Raw genomic sequence first — 22,947 nt, 5'->3', positions numbered from 1 at the left:
ATTGCTCCAGCTGAAATCTACTTGTGGGTAAACGCCCTGTATAGACACTTTCACAAGTCCACCGGGAAGCCAGGATAAAATGTTTGTTTCAGAAAAACATGTTTATTTCAATACAGTAATGGTGAAAATGGAAAACTATTGAATTTGGGGATTATTAATTTTAAACACCTGACAAATTATATAACGTGTGGTATATTCACAAACGGAATATGACACTACAGCTGAATAAATGAGTTTGAACTACATCTGTCAGAATAGATAGTCCCAACACAGAATGTTCAAAAACACACAAATTAGTAATTATAGAGAACGCAGATGTAACGTTCAGAAGCACAGAGCCACTGGAAAAGAGACAATGAAGATATAAAAACCTGGATGGGGGGTTTCAGAACAGTCCCCCCCACTTACGGGAAGGAAAGCAGATGAAGAGACACTAGAAAGACCACACAGGAGCGGGGGTCTCGATTGTTTCATCTCTTTTCATTGTAGTCTTCACCTAAAGACACGGGGCAAAATGTCAGGCACCTGGACGTTTATTCACACGTATAAGCTTTTCTATACGTGTGAATATTTCATAATAAAACAAATGGACACAAAACAAAACCAAACCTTTAGCGGGCATGTGAATCACTGGTTGGAACCTTGTTAAAATGCAGATTCTGATGCAGGGGCCTGAAATTCTGCATTTCCAACAAGCTCACAGGTTATAAGGATGCCCTTGGTATACAGCACATGCTTGGAGTTAAAAGATTCTCAAGTGATGGTTCTCCATCTAGGCTTCCTGCCAAGGAAATTTTATTTAGCAAAAGTTAGTAACTCTTAGTCGTTCAGTATTCTCTTTTAATTCCTGTGTCGAATCCTGGAATGGGAAGACATTTCTAGGTGATGCTAATGGGTAGCCAAGGTTGGGAAGCACTGGTCTAGCGTAAAGTGAAGGATTCAAAGCATCTAAACCCAGGGAACTGCCTGTAAATGGCATTCCCACACGAAAAACTAATCGTTGTGATCTTTAAAACTGTTGAAACATAGAATTATTAATCGGAACATATTTGATTAAGCGCCCAATGCGTGATGCACATTAAATACTGCTTAAGGAATGCAGAGAAGAGCTCTATCAGTTTGGGATAAAGAATGGAGGACCCGGATGAAGATGGGACAAGACTCTGCCCACCCAGAGTCCGAGGGGTGCTGTGAGCATAGGTGACCAAGGGAGTGGGCAGCTGAGCTGAGGTTAGCTCTTCCAATCCTCTGGAACTGTGCTTTTTCTGGAATTGAAAAGCCCCCGAACCTTCTTGTTTATACCGCTGGCCCGATGAGTTTGGTTTGCAACTCAAGCAATCCACATGTTTGTGTGTTTTCCCACCTACTATAATCTCATGGCTGAGGTTGAATTCTGACCCGCTGAACTGTATTCCCAGGACCTGCCTGATTCCCATTTGAAAAAGTTAGGGTTTGTGGCCACTTTCGTATTTGAAACTATTAGAGATAGCTCTAGGCAGGTAGTGGCACAGGAGCCTGATGGGGTGCTTCTCCTTTGCCTGGAATACCTTCCCCCCTACTCTTCCTGCCTTCCCTCACGTACCCTCCTTCCCATCCTAGGATTGTCAGGCTAGCCTTTGGCACAGGATCACGGTACTTTCGAAAGAACTCAGATTCCCTGGGGAAGTCAGACATGCCAACAGCCATGGGAACAAGCTTCGGAAGGAAATCCTTCCCTGGAGTGAAGCCTGCAGATGACGACAGTCGTGGTTGACACCGTGACTGCAGCCTCGTGAGTCTGAGGCAGAACCACCCGGCTAGGGGGCTCCTGGACTCCTGACCATGGAAACTAGGAGATGATGTTTGTTTTCTCAAACTGTTAGGTTTGGGGCAATGCCTGTATTGACCACCAGAACGGAAAGGAATGTTCAGTGTTGGGGTGAACCCGTGGATCAGTGGGCCCAATGGAAATGATATGTGTGTGTGTGTGTGTGTGTGTGTGTGTGTGCATGTGTGTTTAAAATATATCCCACATCCTTGGAAGTGAAAAACGAGTTTTTGGAAAAAACAAAAACAAAAACAAAAACATGACCCACCAGGTTCTTTGTTGTTATGGAAGCCATTTGATAACCCTTAAGCACCTCCCCCCACACACATACACACACACAGAGTCACACGCCCAAGAGAGTAGAGGACAGTAGCTCAGAAGATAAGAGGAAGACTGGTTGAACAACTCAGGTCCATGGGAGCTGCCCTGCAAACAAGAAGTACCATAAGTTAGGGCTGTTTGGTTTTAAAGGACAGAAACCCAACTCAAGCTAATTAGCAACATATGTAACTTACTGGCTCACATATATGGGAAGGGTAGGGGTAGGATGGCTTCAGGACTCTTGTTTACATGCGCTCATCTGATGCCACCTCTTCTCTGTCCCCTGTATCACCTCCAGCTCTCTTTTATGCTTTATCTTCTCCTGGGGCAAATGGCTTTCTTTGGCCACCAGCAGCTAACTTCTCATCCCAAGTTAACCTCCTTTACGGGGAAGAGCACATCTCCCCTGACATCTATTAATCCAACCTTAGGAATACTGTGATGGATCAGCCTGGGTCACAACCCCTTGTGGGAAGTAGGGCTGGGGTTGGGGGGTCAGGGAACATGCTGTGACTGACAGGCCTGCCTGGACCACAGAGAGAGAGGGTGGTTGCCCAAGGGATCCAAGAGGAGGAGGAAGAGAGGGCTGGGCAAACAAAAATATAACCACCACACCGCCCTACCACCTGGAGGCTTGACAAACAAGCCATTCTAGACGTGCAGTTGCTATTCTTAAGGTGCTCTGGAGAGATGCAACTGGAGGCTTAGCCAGGAATGGGATTTTCTTCTAGAAATTTCCAGAAATGTAAGTCCCTGGAGGCCATGGCAGGCTCTCAGGTCATTTCTACTTAAGAGCTTTTCGACTTGTGAGTGTGAGAAGTTAACTCTCCTCCATTCAGCAGGAGAGAAGAATTAGGTCAATTTGCCCTTATATTTTGAAGAAAGCTCATTTGAATTTTCAAAACACAGGGAGACTGAGGATGTAGGAATGTGTGGAGGTGGTAGACATCTGCTGATTTTTTTTTTCTTAAGCAAGTTTGAGTTGGGATTCCAGCTTATGCAACCAAAAGATCCTAATAAAGTTGGTTTTTTAAAGATCCAGATTTTTTTTATCAGCGATATGATAAATGAGATATAAGTGACTTTGTATTAGAGATTAAAATGTTTTGTGCTGGAAGGTGAATTCAAGGGCAAATATATGCAAAAAATGTGCCAACTGAATCTTCTATATTCAGAATCATAGTGTGTTAGAACTGATGAGGCTTTAGGGATCCTATTTAACTGGTTTTTCTTTTAAATGAAAACAAGCATCTTTTCATATGTTTAATTGCTGTATTTCTCCTGTGGATTGCCTTTCAAAATTCTGCTGTCTCAAACCGAGAGGCTCTTAACTCTAGGAACCAAACTGAGGGGTGCTGGAGGGGAGGTTGGTGGTGGGGTGGGGTAACTGAGTGATGGGCATGAAGGAGGGCACCTGTTGTGAGGAGCACTGGGTGTTATATACAAGTGATGAATCACTAAATTCTATTTCTGAAACTAATATTACAGTAAATGTTAAATTTAAACAAAATCTTGAAATAAAATAAAATTCTGCTGTCTTTTCTATTGAAGAATGAATATGTTAGCAATTTGTTTTTATATGAAAAATATAAACATCTGTTATATACAGTACACCTTTTTTCCTCATGTTGTTATTCTTTTTACGTATGTATATATATATACAAATAAGTTTTAGATTTTATGTATTTAAACTGACTCATATCTCTTTTTATAGATTATATCTTTTGCAATTGTAATTAGTATAACTTCCCAATCCCAAAATACAGTCAATATCCACTTATATTTTCTCAAATAAACTGAATACTAAAAAAAAAATGTGAAGAAAAAGGGAGTTTCTGAAATCAAATCCTCCAAACCAAATTAGTTCTGATTTTCTCATTTTATTCAAGTGCATCTGAGCAATGAAAAATGAAAAGTAATAAAAAATAAATGCTAAGGGATATTTTGATAAAACCAATCTCAGAATGCCTGAAATATGATGAAGTAAATTTCTCTCTTTGGCTCATTTTAAGTATAATTGTAAGTTTTTTTTTTAATTTTATTTATTTATTCATGAGACACACAGAGGGAGAGAGAGGGAAGCAGAGACACAGGCAGAGGGAGAAGCAGGCTCCATGCAGGGAGCCCGACGTGGGACTTGCTCCCAGGTCTCCAGGATCATGCCCTGGGCTGAAGGCGGCGCTAACCCACTGAGCCACCCAGGCTGCCCTATAAGTTATAAACATAATCTTAAAATTTACAAAGATATCCACAAATACATTTATGTTGAAAATTGGACTTGTGATGTATGAACACGCACATTTCCTGGTTTGATTAGACCAGCTCTGTGGTGCCTGGATGGCTCAGTCAGTTGGGTGTCTGCCTTCAGTTCAGGTCATGATCTCAGAGCCCCATGGTGGATTCCCTGCTCAGTGGGGCGTCTGCTTCTCCCACTCCCTCTGCCTCTCCCCCTGCTTGTGCTCTCTCTCTTTCTCAAATAAATAAAAAATAAATAAATAAATAAATAAAATCTTTTAAAATATATGAATAGACCAGCTCTAAAGGACTTGTTTGGGACAACTGAGGAAAGTTGAATATTATTTGAAAATGAAACATTATTAAGGAATAACTGTTAGTTTTGTAAAGTGTGATCATTAAGTTGTGAATTTTAGGAAATATTTTGATTTTTCAGGGATGGCTACTGAAGTATTTAGGGGTAAAATGTCATGATGTCCATAATGTGTTTTAAAATACTCTAAATTTACAAACTAAATATGCCAAAATGGTTACTGTTATTTTTTAAAGGTGATCGTGAAGTGTTTATGATGCTAGCCTCTCTACTTGTCTATATATTTTTTGTAACAAATGTGAAAAAAATAAAAATATTCACTTACATTTTCTCATTTTATGATTGATTTTATCTAAGTTTAAAAATTGATCTGTAATTCAATTATATGTAAGTTTAATTTATGAAGTAGGCCTCTAACTTTATTTTGTCTCAAATGGTTAGCCAAATATCCCTGTTCATTTATTAAGTAACCCATCTTTTCTGTGTTCATTTGAAATGCCACTTAAGTTAATATTGCCTTTGCATTTATATGAGGTCACAAAACTGCTCACAAAACAGAGATTAATTTATTTATTAACAGAGTATAATGTTTTATGTAATTAGTATTTGATTTTATAGCTCAACTTCCAGAATGAAAAAAAAAAAAAAGGGGGAAACAGATTCCAACACTTTGAACAGTGTTTGTTGACATTTTGAAATTACAGAGCTTGAAAAAAATTCTGACGTTGCTTTATTTTGGAGTAGAAGCTAGCTGCACTTGAGAACTGTGTTCTCTCTGCATTCTTCCTCTGCCATTTGCAGATTCTCTAGAGGACTTAACATCTGGTACTGAGAAAGCCTGAGGAAAGAACTTTGCTATCAGGAAATTTTTCTTGGAATGTTAGGATTGAAAAAAGTGGGGACTGTGCATTAAAGATTTCAAGAGGGATACTTAAGATTTTATACTCTATCTGCACAGCCCCTATTTGGGTTGAATTATGTACCTTCCACCAAAGGAAAAAAAAAAAAAAAGAGAGAGAGAGAGATGTTCAAGTCCTAACCCCTGATATTTCAGGATGTGATCTTATTTGGAAACAGGGTCATTAAAGATTAATTAGTAATTAGTTAAAGTTAACTTGATGGGATGAGCACTGGGTGTTATTCTATATGTTGACAAATTGAACACCAATTTAAAAAAGGTAATTAAATTTAAAAGTTATACTACACAAATAAACGGGAAGACAGTCCATGCTCATGGATTGGAAGAATCAGTTTTGTTACAATGTCTATACTACCCAAAGCCATCTGTACATTGCATGCAATCCCTATCAAAATTTCCATGGCATGTTTCACAGAGAGAGAACAAACAGTCCCAACATTTGTCTGGAACCACAAAAGGCCCCCAGTAGCCATGGCAATCTTGGGAAAGAAGGAAAGCTGGAGAAATCACACTTCTTGATTTCAAACTGTATCTCCAAGCTCTAGTCACCAGAACAGCGTGGTGTTGGCATAAAACCAGACACAGAGACCGATGGAACAGAATAGAGAGCCTGGAAACAAAGCCACGCTCATATGGTCAATTAATTCACAACCAAGTAGCCAAGGACAAACGATGGGGAGCCGACAGTCTCTTCAACAAACGGTGTTGGGAAAAGTGGGCAGCCACACGCAGAAGGGTGAAACTGAGCCTGTGTCTTACACCACCCACGAGGTACACTCAGACTGGATTAAAGATTTGAGCCTGAGGCCTGAAACCGGGAAACTCCGAGAGGAAAACATGGGTGGTGACACCAACTGTGCGACCCAGGAAATCTAACAAAAATCCCCTACCCCTGGACAAGCAGAGCAGGACTAACTCCATTTTGTGCTACACCCATCTCATGTAAACCCCCCCCAACACACGACCTGCCTATTGTTCAAGGCACTCCCTCACCCTAGTTTAGCTATTAAGCACACCCTTATCAGAAACCAGCACACATAGGAATGCGGGACCTCTGACCTTTAACCGCCAAGGAATGAAAACCCCTCTTTTGCCGCCAAACCTGCGCGCCAATTCTAACCAGAATAATAGGCTGGTTCAAATGGTCACTATAGGGTGAATGGTAATTCAATCGGCCACCTGCGTGTGGACCAACATGACTGTGCAACTCTCTGCGTATGTCACGATCTCCTTGGCCACTGGCCCCTATAACAGAGGGTCCAAGTCCCTGCCCTGCTGCGTCGGGTATACTTGGACCCAAGCTCGAGCTTGTAAATAAACCCTCATGTACTTGCATCGGTGTCGGCTCCTCGGTGCTTTCTCGGATTCCCAATCTTGGGCACAACACAACCTCAATCTTGGAAACGACTTTTTGAATCTGACACCAAAAGCCAAGGCAACAGAAGCAAGAGATGGGGGGATCCCTGGGTGGCGCAGCGGTTTGGCACCTGCCTTTGACCCAGGGCGCGATCCTGGAGACCCGGGATCGAATCCCGCGTCGGGCTCCCGGTGCATGGAGCCTGCTTCTCCCTCTGCCTGTGTCTCTGCCTCTCTCTCTCTCTCTGTGACTATCATAAATAAATAAATTAAATTAAAAAAAAAAGAAGAAGATGAGAAGGCAACCTACCAAATGGGAGAAAAATATTTGCAGGCCGTGCGTCCGATAAAGGGGGGAGGATCATTTATAAAATATATAAAGACCCCATACAACTCGATGGCAAAAAAAAAAAAGAGAGAGAGAAATAAATAAATAAAAGAAACAGAAAAAAAGCAAACAAGCGATCAAATTTAAAAATAGGCAGAGGAGGGCAGCCCCGGTGGCTCGGTGGTTAGCGCTGCCTTCCGCCCAGGGCGAGACCCCGGGGCCCGGAATCGAGTCCCGCGTCGGGCTCCCTGCTCTGCCTGTGTCTCTCATGAATAAAAATAATAATAATAAAAAGAACAGAAAAAAAAAAAAAAAAAGAACAGGCGGATCTGCGCAAATGTTTCTTCCTAAGCAGCCGCACAGCCGGCGAGCCGCACCGCAAGGCGCTCAGGGGGCTCCCGGAGCAGCGGCTGCGCGGGGGCGGGGCCCCTCGGCGAGGAGGCGCACGGGGCCTCCCGCCCCGACGGCCAGGGCGACCACGTGATCCGCTCGGCCGTCCTCGGGCGCGGCGCGGGCTCCGCGGGCGGCCGGTGAGGGGGGGCGGCGCGGAGGAGGCCCCGGGGTCGCCGCGCGGGCCGCACGCACGTGGAGCGCTGGGGAGCGGACGCCGCGGCGAGAGCGGAAGCAGGTGAGCGGCGACCCGAGCTGGGCCGGGGCAGGGGCAGGGCGGCCGTGGGCGCGTCACTGCTCCGTGAGGGGGCCCGTGAGGCGGCCCGTGAGGCGCTGAGGCGGCGGCCCCGGAGGTCAGCCGCCCCTCCCCCAGCGAACGCCTCCCGCGACGCCGCCACCGCCACCGCCACCGCCAGGCCGACGTCGCGTCCACCCTCAGGACCCACACACGCGTCTGTGGCTCTCCCGCCCACCTCGGCCTGCGGAGGGCAGCGCCGGCTGCCCAGGAGACGTCCCGCGGGGAGCCCTCGGCGGCTACGCTCGCGTCCGGGACGGCCACTTCCGGTGTGCGCACGTCGGGCCGCGCCGTGACCCCACCCCGCCCAGGGCCTTAGGCTCCCGTGAGCACCCGGGGCGGCCCCCGGGTCGGGTCTCCTCGCCGCCCTCTGCGGAGGCCGCCCTGGCCTGCTGCCTTCCTGAGGCCTCCGCGCCCATCCGCTGGGGGCCTCGAAGCCCGGCACACACCCTCCATCACGCTGCTCGTCTCGCTGACCCGGCCCGGTCCATGCTGACCCCGCACACACCCCCTAGAAGCCCTCCTGGATTTCCACTTCCAGACTCCCTCTGCCCACGCCCAATCCAGCAGCAAGGCTTGTCTTCCCTCCCAACTGCACTTTTTTTTTTAAAGATTTTATTTATTTATTCGTGATAGACATAGAGAGAGAGAGAGAGAGGGGGAGAGGCAGAGACCCAGGCAGAAGGAGAAGCAGGCTCCACGCAGGGAGCCCAACGTGGGACTCGATCCCGGGACTCCAGGATCGCGCCCTGGGCCAAAGGCAGGCGCCAAACCAACGAGCCACCGGGGCTGCCCAGAACTTTTCTTCTTAAAAAGTCGGTTCCCCTGTCCTCCCACCCCCCAGGCAACCACTGATCTGCTTTCTATCCTTGTAGTTTTGCTTTTTCTAGAATTTGCCTTTCAAGAATTTACAAACATGGGATCACGTGTCATCTTTTGTGTCTGGCTTCTTTCTCCTAGCATTGTATGTTTTAAAAAAATTTTAGGGACACCTGAGTGGCCCAGCGGTTGAGCGTCTGCCTTGGCCAAGGGCGTGAGCCTGGAGACCTGGGATCGAGTCCCACGTCCGCTCCCTGCACGGAGTCTGCTTCTCTCTCTGCCTCTCTGTGTGTCTCTCATGAATAAATAAATAAAATCTTTGAAAAAACAATTTTATTCCAATTTCAGTGAGTTAACATACAACGGAATATGAGCGTCAGGTGTAGGGCCTAGTAAAACTCTGCACATCCGTACACCCGCAGTGCTCATCACAGCAGACCAACCCCCACCCCCTCCCTCTGGTGACCATCAGTTTGCTCTCCTAGGCGAGTCTGCGTCTTGCTTTGCCTCTCTCTTTTGCCCCCTAGGTTCATTTGCTTTGTTTCTTAAACTCCACGTATGAGTGAAATCATGTGGTATCTGTCTCTCTCTGGCTGGCTTATCTCCCTTGGCATACTCCTTTCCAGCTGCGTCCACGTCACTACCAATGGCAAGGTTTCACAGCTATTTACTACTATTTGATAAATACCCCACAGAGATGGTTAATCCTGAATGTCCCAAGCTGCTCTCCTTACTTCCCCTACGCATCAGCTACTGCTCTTGCTCAGGGCACTCCCCCCTGGTTTCCGATGTGCAGAGCACCGAAGGCCTTACGCGGCACTCTCATTTCCATTCAAGGAAGCTGACTGTTGTTTTTTTTTTTTTTTAAGATTTTTTATTTATTCATAGAGACACACAGAGAGAGAGAGAGAGGCAGAGACACAGGCAGAGGGAGAAGCAGGCTCCACGCAGGGAGCCCGACGCAGGACTCCATCCCTGGTCTCCAGGATCACACCCTGGACTGAAGGCGGTGCCCAACCGCTGAGCCACCGGGGCTGCCCAAGGAAGCAGACTGTTGACCAGGTTTGCTGCCTGCTGTTTTGGACTCTGTCCTGAGTCCCTCTCCTCCCTCTTCTCACTGTCACCATCATCACGATGGCTAATATTTCCTATGCGTCTCCCTCCCAGACAAGACACTGGGTGGACCATTTCACTTGATCTCTGCACCCACCGTATAAGCAAGCTGGTGCTGCCCTGTCTCACAAGCGGCCCAGTTCTAACTGCTGTTGCACAAGCCCCTTCTCTTCCTCAAACATCGTCTGTCCCCCTTCCTCTGAAGTACTCAGGGAGCCCCGTGCGGCTGCTTCTTGGACCCTCCTCCAGCTGCCCATCTCACACTGGCCTCTGTTTTCACAGAATGTCTGTCATCCTGCGTACCGGTACCCCCAAAGTCAGGACAAAATTGTTCTTTGGCTGTCAAATATATCAAAATCATTAAAAGTTAATGGCAGGAAGGAATTATCACAATCTAGACTGTCTCCTGTGTACTCTTTACGCATGCCTTTTTTCTGCCTGTTTATGTTTTACTATTAGAAAATCTGTATCCTTATGTCCCTCAACAACAGCATTTGAAATTACTGAATAATATACCATCAAGTGAACGGACACATTTTCTGTGTGATTGCATTAAAGGAGATAGAGTCCATAAAAGAAATTGAGTTATCTGACACATAACAGGCAATAAAAAGATTATCACATAGGATATCACTTGATTGACATCATATTGAAGGCTTCAGATGGAAGGAAGTCTGTTCTTTTTATTTTCACAAATTACTTAGTGCAGTACTGTGCTCATACGAAATGCTCAGTCATTTTGGGGGAAAGTTCTTTTCTTCCCCTAATTATGAAGTAAGGTATGCTGACTGCAAAAAAAAATCCAGAAAATGATGAGGAACATATTGAAGATCATCTGAGTCCGCAGAAATAAGCACTGTAGACAGCATCAGTACCTTTTCCTTGAACCCAGATTTTCCATGTTCTGCATGCACCCAGGCACACACACGAAGCTGAACACAAGACAAATGTCAGACGCTCAACACTGTCCCCCCAACATTTTATGAAATCTTGTGCAACAGCTCCCTCCATGGTGGAGAATGTCTTTAGCTCTGTCTGAAAGCAGGTCAGTGTTCAATAGAGTCAGGCTCTCCAACCTGATTAACTCGGTAAATATTCTCAGTGTGAGAGCCCGAGGGAGAACCAGGTACACTCAGTCTCTCACCTGACTACCCACCATGAGTGACACCCCCAGACGGTTGCTATTAATAACTGAGCTTTTTATTTCATTTATTTCTCTTCATAGAGACCAGGAAAAAAGTCACAGATAAGAACCACATTCATTTCCTAATACTTGACAATAACTAGTTAGAGATGCCTAACATGTTCTCATATTTTTGTCTTACTCCTGTCTTACGATTTCCCAAAATAGATATATTATTGGAAGAAAGAGTTCACGGGCAAATGTCACACTTTCCTTGATTCAGCTAATTATATTTCTGCTTTTGGTTAGGATAAGATTAATTTTCCTATTCTGCTAATAAACCATGTGAGAGTAAAACGCTTTTAGTATTTTTATGCTATGAAGTGCCTGTGACATTTTAAAGAATTGGGAAGCTATTTCAGATAGGCCATCATGTGCATAAAGATGAATTTATTCATGTGAAATGTTCAATAACTAGAAAAGGCTGATTTAAATAAAACCATCTCACAGTCATTTTTTTCGTTACAGACATAGATTTCTTGTAAGAAATGAAGCACCCGGGTACATGCAGAGAGGCTAACAACAGTAAACAAATATTGATTGCGCCTAGCCAAGTAAGCAGCATCTTTGGTTTTGCAGATGGTGTTGACTTGTCATTAACTGTATTTAAATGCTTACGACGAAACCTTGAAATTGGAAAAACAGTTTTGTTCCTGAATGTAATGCATGTTTTTTAACTCCTTTGACCTAAATTCCCTGCTTGATAATCACCATTTTCAGGGAAGAAGGAGCCATAATACGTGATCGATCTATATTGAAATATTTTTTTAATCTGAAAAGTTCATACCCATCTGACTTCTAGCAAACCTGGAAAAAAATGGGGAGAGAAAACTGGAGACATTAAAATCTCTAATATGGAGGGGTGCCTGGGGGCTCAGTTGTTTACGTGGCTGACTCTTGATTTCAGCTCAGGTCATTATCTCGGGTCCGGAGGTCAGGCTCTCAGCTGGGCCTGGGGCCTACCTAAGGTTCTCTTTGCCCCCCCCAGCTGCTCTGCTCACACCTGCTCTCTGTCTCTAATTTTTAAAATGTTTTTAAACATTTTTTTTTTTTTTTGAGAGGGAGAGTGTGCCAGGGGAGGAGAAGAGGCAGAGCGAGAGAAAGAATCTCAAACAGGCCCCTGTGGAGTGTGGGGCCCCGTGCGGGGCTCAATCACAGGACCCTGAGGTCATCAACTGAGTCGATTACCAAGAGTCAGATGCTTAACCCACTGAGCCATCCAGGCACCTTCTGAATCGATGTTAATGCATCTAGAATATTGTTACTTTTTTTTTTTAAGTTTTTATTTATTTATTCATGAGAAACAGAGAGAGAGAGAGAGGCAGAGACACAGGCAGAGGGAGAAGCAGGCTCCATGCAGGGAGCCCGACATGGGACTGGATCCCAGGGTTCCAGGATCACATCCTGGCCTGAGGGCGGCGCTAAACTGCTGAGCCACCCGGGCTCTCCCCTGCTGTTACATTTTTAAAGGACTTTTTTTCATATTACCATGTTCTTTTAATTTTGTTTTCTAATTTCCCACAACAGAGCTAATTACTCTGGGGATTATTTCACCTTTATCTTCCCATTTAGACAATAAGCCTCATGAGAGGAGGGACTGACTTTATTCCCAGCATTTATTACATAGTCTGCACTAAATAAATATAGACTTGTATCTACTTTCCTCCTATACTGCTGTTTGGAGTCAGGAGTTTCCCAAATTTACTGCTCTCTCATTTTATTTACTCAAAAATTTATTTCAAATGCATAGGCACGCCCCTTCATCTCATTTTTTTTTTTCTCTTCATCTCATTATTCTAGGGTTTGCTGAGCAGAATGTGCGTCTTCTTGCACTCGCTCTTTCAGAGCTGTCTAGACTGACAACACACCCTGAGATCTTGACTTTCCTCATCGGGGAGTCCAGTGTCCAGGCCGCCCACAAAGCCATTTCCTAGCGCCCTGGGCAAAGGCTGGTGCCCATGATGTCCTTCCCAGGATCCCTGGGGATATGATGAAATAAAGACACTGATGATAATCCCTTGGCGATGATAATCCCCTGGCATAGTAGCTCAAGCCGCTCTCACCCCTTAGGTAACACTCTACCGCTGGAATGGAGGATGGCGGTATTGCACCTTCATAAAGCTTGGTGGGATGTTGGCTGGAGTTCTTCCAAACATCCAGCATATAATCTGTTCTCTTTCACCTCTCCCTCAGAGTGTTCTTCCATAAAAGACCCCTGTTAAGTGCAGAAGGAAAGCTATTCTGAGCACGAAAATTATTGTCCTTCAGTTGTGTCAGGGTGGAAACCCTCCGTGAGCTCCTGCTGTGGGCACCTACCTGGTGCTCAGTGCTAGTAACTCCCTGAAGCTCGTGCTCTAAGCACCGGTGCTCATTACTTCATGCAAACCCCAGCAAATAACCAAAGATCCCCAAATTTTAGGACTTCCCATGTCCCTTTCTCTCCAACCTTCCCTTCTTCCCAATGTTGTCAGCCTGGTAGCCTTCATGGTCTAGCCCAGAATCCACAATATACCATACTCCATGGCAATGTATAAAGCACAGATAGTTACAAACATTATCTAATTTTTCACTTTAGCTTGGTGAAAATTCACAGGTACTCGGAATTTTATAGGTATGACTCTCAGTTTCAGTTTGCCGAATTCATCCTGACTTCGACATTTAATTTAGCCCTATTTCTTCCAGCTCCTTTGAGATAAAAGGCATCGGACCCCAAGTCCTCCAGTCGGTTCCATGATTAAATGATTCTAGAGCTGGCTTCCTTACTGCAGGCTGAGCAGCTCCCTTGTTCTGGATGGAGGTATTTTCTGTCTTGGACATTCGACATCTTGAAAGCAAGGTACGTCTTCCATGTCTGTCCTCATCTTCTGGCTGACACATTTCCCATATTTTCAAGTCATGGTGTCTCTAAAACAATTCATGTTTCTTTTATTATTAAACTCCCTTTCCCAGAGTTCTCCTCTGTAGCCTATAATCTTCCTTCCTGATATCTTTAAATCCTCAAGGTTCCTGGGTGGCTCAGTCAGTGAGGCATCTGCCTTCGGCTCAGGTCATGACCTCAGGATCCTGGGAGTCTGCTTTTCTCTCTGCTTCTGCTCCTCTGTCTGCTCATGCTCTCTTTCTCTCTCTCTCTCTCTCTCCCTCTCTCAAATAAATAAAACCTTTAAAAAAATTCAGTAGCATTAAGTACATTCTGATGTTGTACAATCATCATTACTCTCTTTCAGAGCCTTTCCATCATCTCCCATTGAAACCATATATCCTTCTTATATATAAACAATATATGTATTATATATAATTATATATAAACAATAGCTCCCCATCCAGCCTTCCCTATAGCCCCTGGTAAACTTTATTCTTCTCCTTTCCATCTCTAGGAATTTGCCTATTCTAGGTGCATTATATGTGGAGTCATACAATACTTGGCCTTTGTGTCTGGTATATCTCATAGTGTTTTCAAGGTTCATCCATGTTGTAGCGTATTTCTGATTTTCATTCCCATCTAAGGCTAAATAATATTCCACTTTTTGTACACATTTATCCATTCATCTGTTGATGAATATTTGGTTTGTTTCTACCTTTTGGCTATTATGAGTATTGCTGCTATACATCGGTGTACAAGTTTCCACTTGAGTCCTTGCTTTTCAGTTCTAGGGCTTATCCCTAGAAATGTAATCGATGGATCATATGGTATCTCTATGTTTAACTTTTTGAGAACCCCAAACTTCCACAGTGACTAACATTTTACATTCCCATCAGCAGTGCACAAGGGTTCCACTTTCTCCATGTCCTCGTCAACACTATTTATTTCCTAGGTTTTTTTGTTTTGTTTTGTTTTAATGATAGCCATCCTAATGGGTGTGGAATATTAGAATTTGTTTGTATCAAACTTTTAAAAAGCATACACTTTAAAATGTCAAATACTGAGGCACCTGGGTGGCTCAGTGGTTGCGCGTCTGCCTTCAGCTCAGGGCGTGACCCCAGGGTCCTGGGATCGAGTCCCACGTCGGGCTCCCTTCAGGGAGCCTGCTTCTCCCTCTGCCTGTGTCTCTGCCTCTCTCTCTCTGTGTCTCTCATGAATAAATAAATAAAACCTTTAGAAAAAAAAGTCAAATATTTTCTTATGGTTTACTAAGGAAACATCAGTCTTTTTAAAAATTAAATTAAAATAAATTAATTGTATTTATTTGAAAGGGAGAGGAAGCTAGTGAGAGAGGGCACAAGCAGGGGTAGAAGGAGAAGCAGACTCCCCACAGAGCAGGGAGCCCGGTGTGGGACTTGATCCCAGGACCCTGGGATCATGACCTGAGCCAAGGCAGACGCTTCACCGACTGAACCACCCAGGCATCCTGAAAAACATGTCTTAAATACCTCTCTTTTCCCTCACAACAATCATTTTTATTTCATTTACTGGGCATGTGGGCATCTATTTCCACACCTTTAAAGAACGTGCATTGACTGATATTTCTGGATCTGTAGTTTTGGGGATCACCCTCTGACCTCCCACTATGAGACGACTGCTCCTACCACACCTTCACTTTTTTACCTCCTCATGATATGGTCACAGCAAATTTCCTTTCGATTATATCAATCAATATGTTGACATGAACATGACTATGGAAAACCACTCACACCTGAGCCATGTAGAAAACTGTGGTTGATTTTTCTTTCTGGAACAGCTTTTTACTTGCTCTGCAGCAAACTGTCTTGCTTTATCATTGGTTTAATTTTCCAGGTACTCATCACAATTTAAACCCCAATTTTTCTTTTTACCAGTTCTCTAAATCTTAAGATGTATTGATTTCATCTTGCAGATGAAATATCTTTTGGATTCTTCTGACAGCTCCTGTGTTGGTCATCATGCCCGGTCCATAGCTGCTGTCCTGGGACGTTGCCTTCAGCCTCCTCCTGGACTGACTTTCTTTGCTCCCCTGGCCTTCCATTTCCTGGGTCTCATCTCTTGTTTTGGTGAGGTGCTCATAGTTGCTGTACAGAGATCAGGCTGGGCAGTTCAGTTACAGAACCTCTGATGTCACTGCTGTTTTTCCCTCCTGGGCTTGTCAGATAAGACTGCAAGAGTCCAGTACTCTGAAGAGTAGAGTGGCAGCTTCTAGCTCCCGGAGCTGGGGAGAACAGGGTGGGTGAGCAGAGACGGCTCCTCGTGCACACGGGCTCACTGTTTCCATAAGGTTGCACCAAGTTCGACTCTGTCAGGGGTCCCACAGCCAGAAACCCATATTACTCCCTCCTGAGAATGTATCTCCAATGAAAGGGGAGCAGTGATGCAGCTTCTCAGAGGTCAAAAGGGATCTGGCCGTCTGATTCTTCAACAAATTTTCAACGGATCATCATTTCCAGTCTCTCTTCTTTACCTCATTTCCAGGAGAATCTGAGGCTGCCAATTCCTGGGACTTTGATGATTTTCAGCATCAAACAAGTCACCCCTTGGCTTTGCTGCTACCAGCAAAGGGATTTGGTTGAGGGAGACCTGCTAAGTCTTTTACAACCCATCCACCATCTCTCAAGTTTCCAGTCTGGTTCCTGTTGCTTCTCCTCCCCACTTCCCCTCTTTGAGGCCTTTTAAAAGTTCAGTCATTGTTTTTGGTTCAGGTCATGATCGCAGGGTTGTGAAATGGAGCCCTGTGTCCAGCCTGGGTATGGAGCCTGCTTAAGATTCACTCTCTCTCCTTCTCCCCACGCCCACCTAAAAAAAATAAAAATTTAAAAAATTCAGTCATTTTAATTGGGTTTGGGGGGCACCAAAATTTGATTTCTGTTTTTAACTTACCTTCTGTACTAGGGAACTTTGTCAATTTTTTTTAAGGTTTTATTTATTTATTGAGAGAGAGAGAAAACGAGTATGGGGAGGGGCAGAGGGAGAGGGAGAAACAGACTTCCCGCTGAGCAGGGAGCCTGATGTGGGGCTCGAACCTAACCCCAGGACCCTGAGATCATGACCTGAGCCGAAGGCAGACACTTTACCAACTGAGCCCCCAGGCACCCCCTCCATCAAATTTCCTACAAGCATAACTAGGACAGTTGATAGCAGTAGTCCTGTGAATCTGAGGGCAAGGATGAGAGCCTGCAGCTGCTCACTCGGCAGCTGGCTCCTCCCCGGGCTTGTCCTGAACCAAGGCAGGACACAGGTCAAAGGGAATGCATGAACCCCTGCACGGTGACCGGCACCTGTGAGTATCGGAGAAAGAGCCACTTCAAAGACTGTGAAACTGAAGGCACCACTGATGTACTGAGCGGTGCAGAAGACAGGAACGCAGCTATTATGCTCCAACTGAAACCCAAACATGAGAGTCAGGGCCTCATGGGCAGCTTTTAAAGAGACCCTCGTCACTGGTGACCACAGGGATGACGGAACTAAAGGGCAGACATGAGCCTTAGTTAAGAGTGGCAGGACTTGGAGGAGGTGAATTCTCAGCCTGGCAGTATCAGGGCCCTCGTAGCCATGAGAGACTGGGTGACTTGGAGCACAGACACCTGCTAGACACTTGACGGCCTGACTCACCTGGGTTCCCCTAAACGCTCTGGACCTCCGGAAGAGAGAACTTCTCTTGCTTGTAAACTATACAGAAGCTTCAAATGAGCCGGGTTATCTTACAAAACAATGCTGACCCCACTCAGAATTTGCCTCCACTTCTCTCCTGACCACCAGCCAGTTCTAGGATCAAATTTTAGTATGATTCAAGTGGGGAAGTGCAGGGTTGGCCAAGGGAAGAGAGGAATACATGGCAAAGGAGCTGCAGGAGCCCAGAGAATGAGTCTGGAGTGGATCCCACCGGGCCTGGATCAAGTGGGTGGAGTGTGAGTGAACATGCTGGCAAGGGCCCTGGAGCGACTCTTAGGAGGCTGGCTTTCCTCCTCCGTCTGTGACATTCAGAACCCTGTTTACTAATTGAGGGTTTCCATGAGTGTTTATTGGCCATCAGATAGGTACGAGGCAGCAGGTGCTCCAGGAGACAGACGGTGCTCCAGGAGACAGATGCGATCCTCGGCCCCGCAGCACCTCACAGGGGCGGTCGGCAGACCAGTAAGCACAAAAGTAGAGCCGTTCGGGGTGCAAACACGCCTTGGAAGGAAACAGCCAGGCGCTGCAACAGGGCCTAGGGAAGGGAGCACCTCGTTCAGCCACCGTGCCATGGAGGGCCCCTCTCCAGAGGTGATACTAAGCTGATAACCGACGGATAAGGAGCCCGCCATGGGAGCAGCTTGAGTAAGAGCTTTCCAGGCTGGAGGGAAAGGAAACAAAGATCCTGAGGTGAGAAGGAGATCGGGTGTCTTCCAGAAGCTGATAAAAAGTCACAGCAACATCCATGCTCCCTTGCTGTTGTTTTGCTGCTTGGGCTTTAAAACTCTACTTAATATTTGGAGCTTTGCACTTCTAGGCAAAAGTGCCTCTGATGTACAGGATAGGCACCTACGTGGTGATTTTGGCTATGGACTCACACATTGTTATTTGGGGATGTAAACAATAACAGTTTCCATTTTTTTAATCCCACTACATGCCAAGTTACTTTACAAATAATCCTTATCTCATTGAACTGTCCCAGCAATCCTGCAAGACAGTGAACATTACCCCATTTTACAGATGACAAAACCAGGGTTTAGAGAAGCAAAGAAGCGGCCACAGCATTTCTTCCATTCCCTGCCCCCAAAACCTACCCCAGAGACTCGGGCGTGAGTTTCCAAATGTAAAACTCTAAGGGCTTTTTGTTATCTTTAATGTCAAGCTTTGGCCCGAAATGTAGTATATTATTACGTTAGGATAGAAAACAAAGGGAAAAGAGCCTCTCCTCGACAGGTACAGTGAACACCAGTGTTCTGTTTTTCTAGCCTACATCCCGCAATTCTCTTCGGAAGCCAACAGGACACGGTATGTCAACACAGCAGCCCAGGTTTGATTTGGAGGGCAGAGCTAAAACAAGACCCAGCACGCTTTAAGTTCAGTTCAGCCAATGAAAGGACCAGGAACTAATCTGCAATAACAACAAAAACACAGTAAGATTATAGCTGAAGAAACTCCTCAGTTGTTTATATTCTGAAGGGAGCTCCCGGACACTTCCTGGGGACGTCTGGAGAGCACCAGAATTTACAATTTAAACTCCTTATTTCCAGGGCCAGTCCAAAGGCTACAAATATAGTAATTAAAATTCAGGCATGTATAAACATACAAACAAGCAAACTTTGTATTGTTGCCAGCCCTTCAATTTCTTAATTACAGAGTGGGAAGTCAACGTTACCAGCTCGGAATCCCTGGGATAATCACAAGGGACGAAACGAAGGCAGATTTTCTTGGCCCGGAAATATACTTGTCAAGTTAGTGCAGGATCAGACTCAAGGGCTGTTGCCTACACACACTGAGCACGAGTGATGACAGGGTGCGTGTGGTCACATACTCGAGGTGGCGGAGGAGACAGGAGTTGGGGGGGCTGTTTCAGCACAGAAGTGAGAAGAAGAAATGGCAAGAGGCATAGTGTCTAGTCAAAATGAGAAAGCCATTCTGAGCTTCTGGTGACTGTCACTCCACCCAGAGATGAAGCTGAGGAATGGAGTGACTGGCAGGGCCAACTGGACAAAGAGGTGGGACCCTGGCTGAGCGGAGCCCAGGAGGCAGCTGTTGTCAGCTGGACCGGGCACTGCCCTTGGGTAATTTTAGGAGAAAAAGAAAAAGAAGAGAAAGCATGCCCCAGGCCTTATCCCAGACCAGATGGACCAGACCCTCTGGGAGGTATTAGCATATTTGAGAAGCCCTGTGTGGCTCACACTGAGCATCACTAGCTTAAAGGGACTCAGGGCTGTGAAGCAGAGTGGGGGGATGCCGGGAAGGTAGGAAGGCACCACGTGGCCTACGGGACAGGGTGAACGGGGCGAGGCAGCAGGCTCCACCCGGGTTCCCTGGGGACGTGTATGGTTTGGAAGATAGGACTCAACCATTACTTAAAGGACTGTGGCTCCTTCTACATGGTCCACGTGTGACCAGCTGAGATAACCGAGTTTCACACCCAGCTGCCCCCCCCCATCTGCGTGGTATTGCCGCCCTAGTTCCCAGGGTTGTTTTGACAAGGAAAACAGAAAAGTTCCAAACGGACTCACTTTCTCTGCTGTTTGTCACCCGTAAATTGTTTCTGTTTGAGCTCAGGTCTGAGGACTCATAAAGTCGCTAGGTGTTGATGGTGACCTGGTCCCTCACGGCCTGATACGGGAGTGTTTACACTGCAGAGTCCACCTATGTGCGGTTGATGAAAAAACATTACGGGGACTCCGTCACTGCTACCAGCGCCTCTGAAAAGACATTCTAAGTGTATGGAAGTTTCTTCTTCAGGTCTTGAGTTGATGCAAGTTTCAAACAAGTCCAGACAAAGGGGAGACTAAGAAGCTGAGATTTTAAGGATCCCAGGACAGCTTTTTTTTTTTTCTTTTTCCAATATAAATGTCTCTATTGGTCCCTATAGGCCCCACGTTAATCATTTAATGGACCTCAGTACAAGTACAAATGGTACCCGAGATAAATAGCAGCACTTACTCAATTTATCATGTTAACTAGTCAGCTTGCAGAACCCCAGGAAAATTGGAAAGAATCAGTAAGTTCTGATAAATAAAAAGAGAGAGCTTAGGGGGCACCAGGATGGCTCAGCTGGTTGGACATCTGACTCCTGATTTTGGCTCAGGTCATGATCTCAATTGGGCTTGCCCTGGGTGTGGAACCTCTTTAGGATTCTCAAGCACATTCTATTTACTAACTAATCAAATAGCTTTGAGAATGTATCTCATGATAAGACTCTCAGAAAGAGAAGACAATATTCCCATAGATCTGCAGAAGAGCACATATCATCCCAGACTGTAAAGCCAGTTCTGTTAAAGTAGAGAATTCAGGCCATTCACTAAATTTTTGCCCTTATTCCCTAATCAAATATGAAAATGTGTAAAAACTATGGAATTGTATTCTAATCTTCTTTGGTTTAACAGAAAAATCTTCTAATCTTTTTTTTTTTTTTTTTTTTTTTGAGAGAGAGAGAACATGAGTCGAGGGGCAAGAGGGATAGAAGGAGAAGGAGAAAATCTTAAGCAGGCTCCATGCCCGAAGCAGAGTCTGATGTGGGGCTTGATCTCACCACCCTGCGATCATGGCCTGAGCTGAAAGCAGGGGTTGGATGCCCAACCCATTAACCCACCCAGGTGGCCAACAGAAAGGTCTTTTAAAGACACCTGGACTTCTGAGGACATATGTATATCCTGTGAAAAGAGAGACTCATCATTGCTAGAATTCTGTAATTCTGATTAGTTAACTTATGTAATAATTTCTTGCTTGAGGAATAATGTTTAGATTGATCTCTCTTTTCTGAGAAGTATAAACACTTGCCAGATTTCTTCGCTAACCATGAAGAGATTCATATCCTTCTCCCTTCATATATAAAAATGTAATAAACCGGAGCATCTGGGTGGCTCAGTTGGTTAAGTGCCTGCCTTCGCCTCAGGTCATGGTCCCACGGTCCTGAGATCGAGCCCCGCATCAGGCTCCCTGCTCAGCTTTCCCTCTGCCACTCCTCCTGATTGTGCTCTCTTGCTCTCTTTCTCTCTCTCTATGTCAAGTAAATAAATCAAATTTTAAAAAATAGGCAATTAACCTATTTTTCGTTGCATTCCCCATTCAAACCAAGAGTTTGAGAGTCTTTGTCTCATTTAAATTCACACTGCTAAGTTGTCTGATAGAAGTTAAATTAAGAGACATCACTGTCAAGAAGTAACAGTCCCTTTTAAGCTTCACACAGGAGATGACATTTAAGATGCTGTAATAGAACGGTCAGATTTCTGCAAGCAAAGAAGAGAGGAAGGGGTTGGGAAGGGAGCATTTCTGGTAGAAGCAGTGGTAATGCCTTGAAAACATAAGTGCCATGTGTTGAAGGAATACCATCTGTTTCAGCATGGTGAGGAGTGGGAGCTGGTTACTGGGTGAAGCTGGAAGAGTGGAATGGGTCAGATCAAAAGCTGAATGAAGCATTCTAGGACTTTAAAAAAATATAAATCAGTGGTGTGCAGTGAAATACTTGTGAGTAAGGGGTCGTGTGATTTGCTGTTCATTGAGAAATGTAAATAGCAGGAAGATGGAAGACATATTGAAGAGAGGAAGACCCGGGTACAGGGGTCCCATTCAGGACGGCACCTGAATAGTCTCCGCAAAGGGTGACGAGGTCTGTGGCAATGGAAAGATAAGGAGAGCAGGAATTCAAAAGACATTCCAGAAGTGTAATCCTCTGGGAATGAGAATGAAGATGAGAGAAAGGTTGGATAAACCTACAGGTTACTAAGGGAGGGGTTGTAGCATCCTTCTCTTTTGAAATTTATACTCATGATATATGCACCTGTGTCTACAGGATGTCTCAGAGGTGAGAGAAACACATAACCACTGGGGTGAATTGCATAACGATTGGAGGTTTTCCCTAATTATATTATCTGTGATTAAAAACCTAAGATCTGCAATGCAGTCTACTCCCAGGAAGTCATCGACAACAACTGAAATCTACTCTAACTCTTGTCTATGAAGCCACCGCAGCATTTCTACTCTGGAGGACTCTAATCCTCTCACCTGGAATGCCCATCTTCCTCCAGAGTGACTTCCAACTTTGCTCGTATCTCAGACTATTTCTATGTGAATAATTCAACCACTTCTTTACACCTGCAGAATGAGTTTTTACCAAGACTCAATGAATGAACATTATAAGATACTTCTATAAATCCCTCATTTCTTCCTTTTGAATCAGTGGCTCCCAACCTCTGAGTATTTTCTCTTCAATTTTAATTTTATTGTTTTTCTTTGTCTTTAAGTTTCACTCACTCAGTTTTGGTAATATTTTTCACAAA

General features: G+C 45.0%; 2 long non-coding RNA genes across 4 annotated transcripts; one reads left to right on the top strand and one right to left on the bottom strand.

Moving 5' to 3' along the window:
• Nucleotides 1-82: 82 nt before the first annotated feature.
• On the bottom strand, nt 83-8,243 carry LOC144299326 (uncharacterized). Its single transcript, XR_013366029.1, has 3 exons — nt 8,143-8,243; nt 610-781; nt 83-496 (listed from the first exon to the last, which is right to left on the bottom strand). It is a non-coding gene; the product is annotated as an uncharacterized LOC144299326 (long non-coding RNA).
• Nucleotides 7,781-21,703, top strand: LOC144299325 (uncharacterized). Of its 3 annotated transcripts, none has more exons than XR_013366028.1 (4): nt 7,781-7,907; nt 11,548-11,633; nt 13,762-13,915; nt 15,891-21,703. It is a non-coding gene; the product is annotated as an uncharacterized LOC144299325 (long non-coding RNA). The 3 variants fall into 3 exon arrangements; XR_013366026.1 differs by lacking the exon at nt 7,781-7,907 and adding an exon at nt 9,653-9,845; XR_013366027.1 differs by lacking the exon at nt 7,781-7,907 and adding an exon at nt 9,657-9,845 and having other exon boundaries at nt 15,920-21,703.
• The last annotated feature ends 1,244 nt before the right edge of the window (nt 21,704-22,947 follow it).

Source organism: Canis aureus, chromosome 27 (genome assembly GCF_053574225.1).
Source record: "Canis aureus isolate CA01 chromosome 27, VMU_Caureus_v.1.0, whole genome shotgun sequence".
NCBI classification, from domain to species: domain Eukaryota; kingdom Metazoa; phylum Chordata; class Mammalia; order Carnivora; family Canidae; genus Canis; species Canis aureus.
The sequence above is the reverse complement of the archived record's forward strand: the minus strand, read 5'-3'. Positions and strand labels throughout refer to the sequence as shown.